Source organism: Myxine glutinosa, unplaced genomic scaffold (assembly GCF_964187855.1).
Source record: "Myxine glutinosa unplaced genomic scaffold, kmMyxGlut1.1 SCAFFOLD_354, whole genome shotgun sequence".
Lineage (NCBI taxonomy): Eukaryota > Metazoa > Chordata > Myxini > Myxiniformes > Myxinidae > Myxine > Myxine glutinosa.
In genome coordinates, this window is record NW_027616466.1 from 51638 (window position 1) to 63645 (window position 12008).

The window sequence follows — 12008 nt, forward strand, 5'->3', positions numbered from 1 at the left end:
ATGCATCACAGAAGGGATTATGAGTTCACCTTTCCTGGTGTAGTTGATACATCCTGCCAGTCCTCACGTGTGGATGATTCCAAAAGAATTCTACCACTCGTCCAATCCTACCAACAACACCAGGAATCTCATACCAAACGATTAACGATAAAATTTTCCTCTGAGTGACCCTTACCCTCAACATTTATCAACATTTCAGTGAAATATCTTTCATGAATCATCACTTCTTCTTCTCTTGCATCCATCACACAGGAAACTGTTCCATCTGTTCCTCAGAAGAATGAAGGAGTTTTCAGCTATTTGTACAAAGGAATTCAGAACATCGTTTCGACCTCCTTTCTGAAGGTATAATCGCACACGCACATCACTCCACAAACACACACACGATAATCCTGGAGGACATAAATGATACCACGACCAGTTGGTCGTGCATGTCTGTCCATGATACCAGGGCAGACATGCACGACCAACAAAGAGGTCCACACTTTCCAACAGACGAGGGCAACCACATATGTAACCACGCTTCCACCCGCACAAATCTATGACTGTTGAGGAAACTGAACACTTTTCAGGCTCTCCAGTTTTAAGGAACCGGTGGGGTGCATTTGATCCGTTACTTTCTTATTGCACCACCAATGGCCACTTAGATCCTGTGCGGTGGTCGTTGCATACTTCCTGAAGGTTTTCATTGTGCGCATTTGCGACCTGTGGATGTCACTGCGTTATGATGTAACACACTCAAACTTGGTGCCCGATCTCATGGTGGTTCAACAAACAATTAATCTCCTGCAGTAGAACCTTTGAGCAGCTCAATGTCTGACATTCCGCATATGGGTGTTATGAGGACGTTTTTAGGCTAAGAACAGGATTATTTATTTCAGAGGATGAGTTGTTCATTTGTGAAGTAAATTTAAAATAAAGTGTTCCAGGAAAGGATAAATTTAGCGAACTGATCTGCCAGAAAGTTAAAGTTCATCAATGGAGATCTTGGTGATATTCTTTCGATCCAACACCCTACTCCTCCCTGAATCAGACTGTGATCAGCACTTGCACCCTTTTGGGTCGGACCTGCATTCTCAACCTGACAAATGCATCACAGAAGGGATTATGAGTTCACCTTTCCTGGTGTAGTTGATACATCCTGCCAGTCCTCATGTGTGGATGATTCCACTTGAATACCACTCGTCCGATCCTACCCATAACACCAGGAATCTCATACCAAACGGTTATTAATAAAATGCTCCTCTGAGTGCCCCCCTCACCCTCAACATTTATCACCATTTCAGTAAAATATCTTTCGTGAATCATCAATTCTTGTTCTCTTGTGTCCATCACGCAGCAAACTGTTCCAGCTGTTCCTCAGAAGATTAAAGGGGTTTTCAGATATTTGTACAATGGTATTTATGTCATTCCGACATCCTTTCTGAAGGTATGAACACACACCCATCACTAGAAACATGCACACTTTAATGCCAGAGGATATAATTTATACCAGGACAGACACGCACACCCACCTGAGCATGCAGACACTTCATAAAAGGCAGGACAACCACATACACAACAACATAGCAACTCGCAGAATCACATATGTACTGTTTTGGCCAAAAATATTGGCACCTTTGCACTTCTTTCAAACAATGCACCATTTCTTTCAGAAAATTGTTGAAATTCAAAAAAAATTGGTATCCACAAATGTACATCTTTGGTTTGCAGTGGAACAAAACAAAAAAAAGCTGAAGATATTCCTAAATCTTAGCTTATTCCACACAAAAATCCTAAAATGGCCCGGACAATATTATTGGCACGTTTTAGAAGTTGTCAGAAACAATTGGATTTCAAGCAGGTGATTCTCCTTTGCTTTGGAATTGAACTCGCCTTTGGTGAGTTGCAGGTGCCTGCAATATAAGAATCACTCTTTCAACCAGTTTGAATGGAGAAAAGGAGTCATTCTGCTGTTTTGTGTCACTGTGTGTACCGCAATGAGCATGGAGAAAAGAAAGAAAACCAGAGAATTGTCTGAGTAGGTCAGACACACGATTGTACCCAAGCATGGACAATCTCATAGCTTCAAGTCCATCTCCAGAGACCTTGATGTTCCTGTGTCCACCGTACGCAATGTTATCAGGAAGTTTGAGGCCCATGTCACTGCAGCCAACCTCCCTGGATGTGGCCGCAAGAGAAAACTTGATCGAAGATTGCAGCGAACGATTGATCGAATTATGGAGAAAGCATCTCGATCAACTGCCAAACAGATTCAAGCTGACCTTCAGACACAGAGGATATAAATTTCAACACAGTCAGTCAATTAAATCACAACACAGTATGACAATATAAACTCGCACCATCCGTCGCCAACTCAATGAAATGGGGTTCTTTGGTAGGAGACCCAGGAGGACTCCACTGCTGAGAGAGAAACATATGAAAGCACGACTGGAGTTTGGCAAAACACACCTGAACAAGCCAAAATCCTTCTGGGTAAATGTCCTATGGACAGATGAGACCAAATTAGAGCTTTTTGGTAAAGCACGTCATCTCTATGTTTACAGAAAACAAAGTGAAGCATTCAAAGAAAGGAACACCTTCCCTACAATCAAACATGGAGGAGGTTCAGTGATGTTTTGGGGTTGCTGTGCTGCCTCTGGCACTGGGTGACTTGAATGTGTGCATGGCATCATTAAATCAAGAGATTACCAAGGCATTTTGGAGCGCAATGTTCAACCCAGTGTCAGAAATCTGGGTCTCCGTCGAAGGTCATTGGTCTTCCAGCAGGACAATGACCCCAAACACACTTCAAAAAGCACCCTGGAATGGTTCAAGACAAAATGCTGGACTGTTCTGAAGTGGCCAGCAATGAGTCCAGATCTAAATCCCATTGAACACCTGTGGGGAGATCTGAAAACAGCAGTTGGGAGAAGGCACCTTTCAAATCTGGCAAAACCGGAGCAGTTTGCACAAGAAGAGTGGCCCAAACTACCAGTAGCGAGGTGTATAAACTCATTCATGGCTATAGGAAGCGCTTGAGTGCAGTTATTTTGTCCAAAGGCTCTGCTACCAAATATTAAGTATAGGGTGTCAATAATTTTATCAACAGCATTTCTTTTTATTTTATGATTTCAAAGGATATATTAAGTTCTGAATGAAAAACAATGGTTCTGTAAAATTAACAGTGAAATCGAGAATTGTGGAAGCCAAATACTTTTGTCCATTTGAACTTAGTTTTTGAGAAAATTGTGAGTTATTTGAAAAAGGTGCAAGGGTGCCAATATTTTTGGCTTCGGCTGTAACCTCACACCATCCATAACATATCCCTGACTGTTGAGGGATCACTGATCATTTGTGGCCACTTTGGTGAAATATCTTTCGTAAATTCTCAATTCTTCTTCTCTTGTGTCCATCACACAGGAAACTGTTCCATCTGTTCCTCAGAAGATTATAGGGGTTTTCAGGTATTTGTGCAATGGAATTCATAACATCGTTCCAACCTCCTTTCTGAAGGTATTATCACATAAACATCATTCCAGAAACATGCACACTTTAATGCCACAGGATATAATTTATACCAGGACAGACATGCACACCCACCTGAGCATGTAGACACTTCATAAAACGCCAGGACAACCACATACGCAACAACATAGCAACTCGCAGAATCACATATGTGCTGTTGTGGCCAAAAATATTGGCACCCTTGCACTTCTTTCAAACAATGCACCATTTCTTTCAGAAAAGTGTTGAAATTTAAAAAAAATTGGTTTCCACAAATGTATGTCTTTGGTTTGCAGAGGAACAAAACAAAAAAAAGCTGAAGATAGTCCTAAATCTTAGCTTATTCCACACAAAAATCCTAAAATGGCCCGGACAATATTATTGGCACGTTTTAGAAGTTGTTAAAAATAATTGGATTTCAAGCAGGTGATTCTCCTGCTTTATTATTGTTCTGCTGTAAATCTCAATTATTGTTCTCTTGTGTCCATCACACAGAAGGTTGTGTCTGTGGAGCCCCAAGACATTTCCAGGTCTTTGTGTGAAACAATCTGTAATATCGTTCCGACCTCCTTTCTGAAGGTATGTTCGCATATATGTCACTCCAGAAACACACACGTTTTAATGCCGGGGAATATAAATTATACCAGGGCAGACATGCTCGTCCAACAAAGTGTTTCCACACTTTCCAAAAGACGAGGGCAGCCACATATGTAACCATGCTTCTACCCGCACAAATCTATGACTGTTGAGGAAATGAAACACTTTCAGGCTTTTCAGTTTAAAGGAATCAGAGGGGCCGTTTGATCCGTTACTTCTCGACTGCACCACCAATGGCCACTTCGATCTTGTGCGGTGTTCATTGCACACTTCCTAAAAGTTTTCATTGTGCGCATTTGTGACCTGTGGACATCACGGCGTTTTGATGTAACACATTTAAACTTGGCATTCTATACATCTCAAGGTGTTTCAATAGTCAATAATTCATCTCCTGCGATTTGGGTGTTGCGAGGACGTTATTCAGCTAAGAACATATTTATATATCTCAGAGGATGAGTTGTTCATTTATGAAGTAAATTTACAATAAAATGTTCAAATAAAGGTTACATTTAGTGATCCGATCTGCCAGGAACTTAATTTTCACTAATGGAGATTTTGGTGATGATTTTTCGATCCAAAACCCCACTCCCTGAACCAGACTTATCAGCACTTGTACCCTTTTGGGTCGGACCTGCATTCTCAACCTGACAAATGCATCACAGAAGGGATTATGAATTTACCTTTCCTGGTGTTGTTGATACATCCTGTCAGTGCTCACGTGTGGATGATTCCAATAAGCATATCACTCGTCCAATCCTACTGAGAACACAACTAATCTCATACCAAACGAATATCGACAAAATGCTCCTCTGAGTGCCCCCTCACCCTCAATACTGATCACGATTTCAGTGAAATACCTTTGATTAATTCTCAATTATTCTCCTCTTGTGTCCATCACACAGGAAACTGTTCCATCTGTTCCTCAGAAGATTATAGGGGTTTTCAGGTATTTGTACAATGGAATTCATAACATCGTTCCGACCTCCTTTCTGAAGGTATGGTCACACACATCATTCGAGAAACACACACACTTTAATCCCAGAGGATATAAATACCACCATAACATACATGCAGAGCCAACTGAACATGTACACACTTCATAACAGGCCAGGACAACCACATACGCAGTGACATAGCCACTCGCAAAACCACATCTGTAACCACACACACCATGCAGAATATATCCCTGACTGTTGAGAGATAACTGATCATCTGTGGCCACTTTGTTGAAATATCTCTCATTAATTCTCAATTATTGTTTTCTTCTGTCCATCACACATTTTTTCATGTCCCTTTTCATGTCTCTCAGAAGTCCGAAGTTAACATCCTTCCGACCTCCTTTCTGAAGGTATGATCGCAAACACATCACTCAAACACACGCTTTAATCCCAGAGGGGTCCTGATTTAACACACTCAAACATGGCGTCCTAGCTCAAGAGGGTTGAACGCACGGTTAGTTTCCTGCAGTAGAATCATCAAGCAACTCATGGGCCGAAATTACACGTGTGGGTTTTGCGAGATTGTGTGATGTCTAGAACAGGTTTACTTATTTCAGTGGATGAGTTGTTCATTTATGAAGTAAATTAAAATTAAAATGTTCCTCCATAGGTTAAATTTAGCGATCTGGTCTGCCCGAAATTTATGGAGATCTTGGTGATGATCATTAGATCCAAGACCAGACTCGTCACCGGGGTGGTCCCTCATCATCACTTGTACCATTTAGGGTCAAACCTGCATTCTCAACCTCTTATAACGAAACAGAAGTAAAGCAGCAGAGGTTGTGAGTGCAGAGGACAATGTAAAAGATACAGGTGATGTGATGAAGATGGCTAATGGACATCAAAAGGCAAATTCGGAAAAGTATCACCGCTCAAAAAGAGCTTGAGCGAATGTAGAAAAATAAATGTTTTCCCGGTGTTACCAGTGTTGCTTCGTTTGGGTTGAAGTCGCGTGAACGGAAATGGACAGTTTGTGTTGAAATCACTTTGACGAGTATGGGTTAGTTTGGGTTGAAATGACGATTACGAGTATTGGTTAGTTTGGGTTAAAATCACTTTGACAGGTGTTATTAATTATAATAACTAGAACTGCCACTTTGTAACTGTTGGCAGTGATGGTCGGGTGCAAAGACATCCCACTTTGATCAGACACGTGACCAATGAAATCCTCTTTTTAAAAAAACTCGATTCAGAATTTGATTTTTAAAATGAAATTTAAAGGAAGTCAAACAATACTCAGATTCAAAATAATTTTTAATAATGGCTGCCAGAAATGCAAACGCCGATGTTTAAGTTACCAAACTGTATTCCAAAATACTCGTTAATAATGTGTGTGAAGTTTCACATCGTTCTTTTAAGCCGTACTGGAGTGTAAAAATAATTCTTTTTCTTCATCATAAAGGTTTCTTCTTCTTCACATATATATAATATCCTAGCTGCCAGACCATATGATCTATCACATTTAAATTTTGTAAAGTTTGACTTCAACAGCATAAGCCATTTCATGGAAAGTTCTTTATTTATTTTACTTTGATCCAATATGGCTGCCCAACCACATGGCCTTTGAGATAAAAAAAAAATGTCTGCCGCCGAGGATTGGGAAGGAGTTCATGTGTGTGATTTTTGTGTTCATCGGATAACGTTCGTTTTTTTAAATCCAATATGGCTGACAAACAATGTGACCTATGATTTGATCGTTTTCAACATATATTTCCCAAGGCTGTTAGATCATATGTGTGGCGTTTCACATCGATCTAGTGAGCCGTTTTGGAGAAGGTTTGCATTTTCAAGCCAATATGGCTGCCGAATCATGCGACCAATGACATCATCAATACGAGAACGGCACTCGGTGGAGAGCACACCTCCGCCTAGTTGGCCATATCAATCAATTGTGAAGAATCCCTTAAAAAATTCTGCAAGCTGAATCGGATCTGGATCTTCACCAAAATTGAATCGATTTTTCTTTGTCTCACACACACAACCTGTCCAACAAGTTTCGTCCAAATCCATCCATAAACTTTTGAGATATCCTGCTATGCATCGTTTTTGGCCCTATCTCCCAATGGTGAAGAATCACTTGAAAAAAATAAATAATTATCATATCCGAATCCATATTCAGATCTTCACCAAAATCCAATTGAATCGTCCTCGTCAGACACCCAACCAATCCACAAAGTTTCGTCCAAATCCGTCTATAACTTTTTGAGATATCCAACTATGTATTGTTTGGGCCCTATCTCCCAAAGGTGAAGAATCACTTTAAAATTCTAATAGCCGGATCCAAATCCGGATCTTCACCAAAATCTAATCATTTCGTCCTTGTCACATACGCTACATCTCTGACATATTTCGTCCGAATCCGTCCACAACTTTTCGAGATATTTTGTTCACAGACAAAAGGACAGACAAACAGACAGGGGTGAAAACATAACCTCCATCCACCTTTGGTGGCGGAGGTAATAATTCTCCCATACAATTTTTGCCTAGATTACGCTCAATACATTTCAAACTGATTGGATTAAGCATTGTACTTATGACCGGATTAAGTCTTGTATATGAAGGCACCGATGATGTCATGATCAACATATATTTTACTCCTCATGGGGAGTTCTTGACAATGTGTCAATTTTCAATTTTTTTCATGGAGCGTTTTCAGAGATACAGAGGTGCAAAGTTTTTTTGTTTTTTTTTTCCTTTCCAAAAATGGCACCCGCACCTCGTGACCTATGATATCATTCTTATCATTTAAAAAAATCTACTGCATGAGGTGCTCCTTTGGTGAAAATTCCGTGGCAATCGCTCAAGCGGGTTGCAGAGAAAATGAATTTAAAAGAAAATAAACGTGCAAAAACGGGAGAATAAAAAATATTAATAAACTTAACAAAAACAATTAGGTTCCAGTGTTCTGTCATTGTGTTCATTGAAACTGTCATTCTGGTGTTTCACAGGCAGGTTGTTTCATCAATGTATGTGTCGTCCTTCGGATGTCGGTAAACCTGGTCATCCCGTTTGTCGGCATGAGTTAATGGACATTAAATATCCCATGGTGTCATTCGCGAAGAGTTGGCAACCTATCACTGGCACCATGAACAAATTACAAATTTCTTATACAACTATTGCTGGGAAGGTAATGGCAAACCACCCAGTATAACCTTTACAAAAAAACTGCTTACATTTATATATATATATATAGATATATAGATATATAGCTATAGATATGAGTAAATGTGCATGTATTTGTATCATGTGTAAGGGTAAGTGGGATCCATAGCTATAATGTATGAAGGATTTAATAATGCTTTGTCTAAATGCGTTGTGGGACTAAAACATTTTTCCTAAACTCAGTTTTCTGACTTTTTTTTTTTTTTTAGATCGAACCTGACACCTGCCCATGGGAGCCCTCCATATGGAGCTCCCCAAAGTGCGCTCCAACACATTGGTTGACCCCAGCAACTGAGATCCCTGGAAATGAAACCGCATGTCTGGATGATATGGATGTTCACCGTAAGTTTATTTTGATGCTGAATGTAAAATATGTTGAGAGAACAAGAAAATGGTAGTGATTTGTAAGTTGGGCGGACTGATTTTGATCCGTTGATCTGATCGGTTGGGCGGACTGACTGATCATTGCATTACCTTTTGTAATAATTTATTCATTGCAGATATAACAACAGGTTGAGAATTACTTGTATAACTGTGATTTTAGTGATTTTAAATGATATTTGGCCTCGTTTTATTTTCACACTGAAATGTTGGAATCATAATTGATTATGATTTATTGATTAGGAACGGCTGATCTGCGTTTGTTTTGCTTAATTTGATTTCAAAGTCATCCAAGTAAAATTTTCTCTTTCTTTTGCTCATTGCAAACCCAAACCCTTCAGAATGTCTGGAGTTCATTTCAATGGAAGATCAGGAAGAAGAGATGGTGGAGATTAACATCTACGAAATCATCTTTCAGGTTGTGTGCAATTCTTTGGCAATTCGCTGGATTATTTTCTGTTTTACAAAGTGGATAAAGAGGCTGAAAAAGATGTACACCAATAAAATGCACCACAAAAAGAGGAAGAGGCGATGCACTTGCAAGCTTGAAAGCAAAGGACCAACCCTATGGTCAAGTTCCTGGGGTAAGGTGCTGCAGGATATGTGGGCAAGAAGCTGACCCAATCATGGAGCGTTACCATGATTGTCCCCTACAACGAGCACATCCTACAACGACAACGACACCCACACCCTAAAACGAGCTGACCCAGTAATGGAGCATTACCTTGATGCTCCTCTACAACGAGCAGAACCCTACAACGACAACGACACCCACACCCTACAACAATGACATGATGATCCCCTACAACGAGCTGACCCAGTCATGGTGCTTTACCTCAAGCTTGAGAGGGGTTGGATGACGTGATGCTTCCCTACAACGAGCTGCACAGAAACTTGCGGCAATGTTCCAGGCAGCCATGGTAGCCAATCCGCAAATGTAATAATACAAATGTAACTAATACATACAAATGTAACTAATACATACAAATGTAACTAATACATACAAATGTAACTAATACATACAAATGTGACGAATACATACAAATGTAACTAATACATACAAATGTAACTAATACATACAAATGTAACTAATACATACAAATGTAACTAATACATACAAATGTAACTAATACATACAAATGTAACTAATACATACAAATGTGACGAATACATACAAATGTAACTAATACATACAAATGTAACTAATACATACAAATGTGACGAATACATACAAATGTAACGAATACATACAAATGTAACAGTAATACATACAAATGTAACTAACACATACAAATGTAACTAACACATACAAATGTAACAGTAATACACACAAATGTAACTAATACATACAAATGTAACTAATACATACAAATGTACGGTAACTAATACATACAAATGTAACTAATACATACAAATGTAACTAATACGTACAAATGTAACAGTAATACATACAAATGTAACTAATACATACAAATGTAACCAATACGTACAAATGTAACAGTAATACATACAAATGTAACTAATACATACAAATGTAACTAATACGTACAAATGTAACAGTAATACATACAAATGTAACTAATACATACAAATGTAACTAATACATACAAATGTAATACATACAAATGTAACTCACACATACAAATGTAACTAATACATACAAATGTAACTAATACATACAAATGTGACAAATACATACAAATGTAACTAATACATACAAATGTAACTAATACATACAAATGTAACTAATACATACAAATGTGACGAATACATACAAATGTAACTAATACATACAAATGTAACAGTAATACATACAAATGTAACTAATACATACAAATGTAACAGTAATACATACAAATGTAACTAATACATACAAATGTGACGAATACATACAAATGTAACTAATACATACAAATGTAACAGTAATACATAAAAATGTAACTAATACATACAAATGTAACAGTAATACATACAAATGTAACTAATACATACAAATGTAACTAATACATACAAATGTATGGTAACTAATACATACAAATGTAACTTATACATACAAATGTGATGAATACATACAAATGTAACTAATACGTACAAATGTAACAGTAATACATACAAATGTAAGTAATACATACAAATGTAACCAATACGTACAAATGTAACAGTAATACATACAAATGTAACTAATACATACAAATGTAACTAATACGTACAAATGTAACAGTAATACATAGAAATGTAACTAATACATACAAATGTAACTAATACATACAAATGTAATACATACAAATGTAACTAATACATACAAATGTAACAGTAATACATACAAATATCATCGCAGTAATTTGTGTGGTCATTATGACATTAATACATATAAATGTAACAGTAATACATACAAAATGTAACTAATACATACAAATGTAACTAATACATACAAATGTAACTAATACAAACAAATATAACAGTAATACATACAAATCTAACAGTAATACATACAAATGTAAATAATACATACATATGTAACTAATACATACAAATATAACTAATACATACAAATGTGACGAATACATACAAATGTAAGTAATACATACAAATGTAACAGTAATACATACAAATATCATCGCAGTAATTTGTGTGGTCATTATGACATTAATACATATAAATGTAACAGCAATACATATAAATATAACAGTAATATATACAAATATAACAGTAATACATTCAAATGTAACAGTAATACATACAAATGTAACTAATACATACAAATGTAACAGTAATACATACAAATGTAACTAATACATACAAATTTAACAGTAATACATACAAATGTAACTAATACATACATATGTAACTAATACATACAAATTTGACGAATACATACAAATGTAACTAATACATACAAATGTGACGAATACATACAAATGTAACTAATACATACAAATATAACAGTAATACATACAAATGTAACAGTAATACATACAAATGTAACTGTAATACATACAAATGTAACAGTCATTAAATTTGGCCCACATACCATGTATGACCCGGGGATTGTCCGAAGGGTATTTTAAGTGCTCCAATGGAACGGTTGATAAGGAGAACAGCTGGCTTCGCAAGTGACAAGTAATTCGGACTTGTGAAGATCAGGCATTCGAAGATGAGCGCTTGGGGTTCACTCGTCCTGTCGTTGCTTTAATCATTGTAATCCTCCACAATCGTAATCCACAATCATTGTAATTGTAATCTATTGTAAATAACCCTGTATGGTTAAGCACTTTTAATAAACTGTAATCACTGTCCTTCAATAAACATTGTAAACAGTAGCTGGTGTCATCGTTTTTTTTATTTATATTTAAGCATATTTTATGAAACTAATCATGTGCATTC

At 37.3% G+C, this 12008-nt stretch overlaps 1 long non-coding RNA gene across 1 annotated transcript; it reads left to right on the plus strand.

Moving 5' to 3' along the window:
- The first annotated feature begins 250 nt into the window (after nt 1-250).
- LOC144888968 (uncharacterized) lies at nt 251-4066 on the plus strand. Its single transcript, XR_013621495.1, has 4 exons — nt 251-345; nt 1340-1429; nt 3403-3495; nt 3982-4066. It is a non-coding gene; the product is annotated as an uncharacterized LOC144888968 (long non-coding RNA).
- Nucleotides 4067-12008: the final 7942 nt, after the last annotated feature.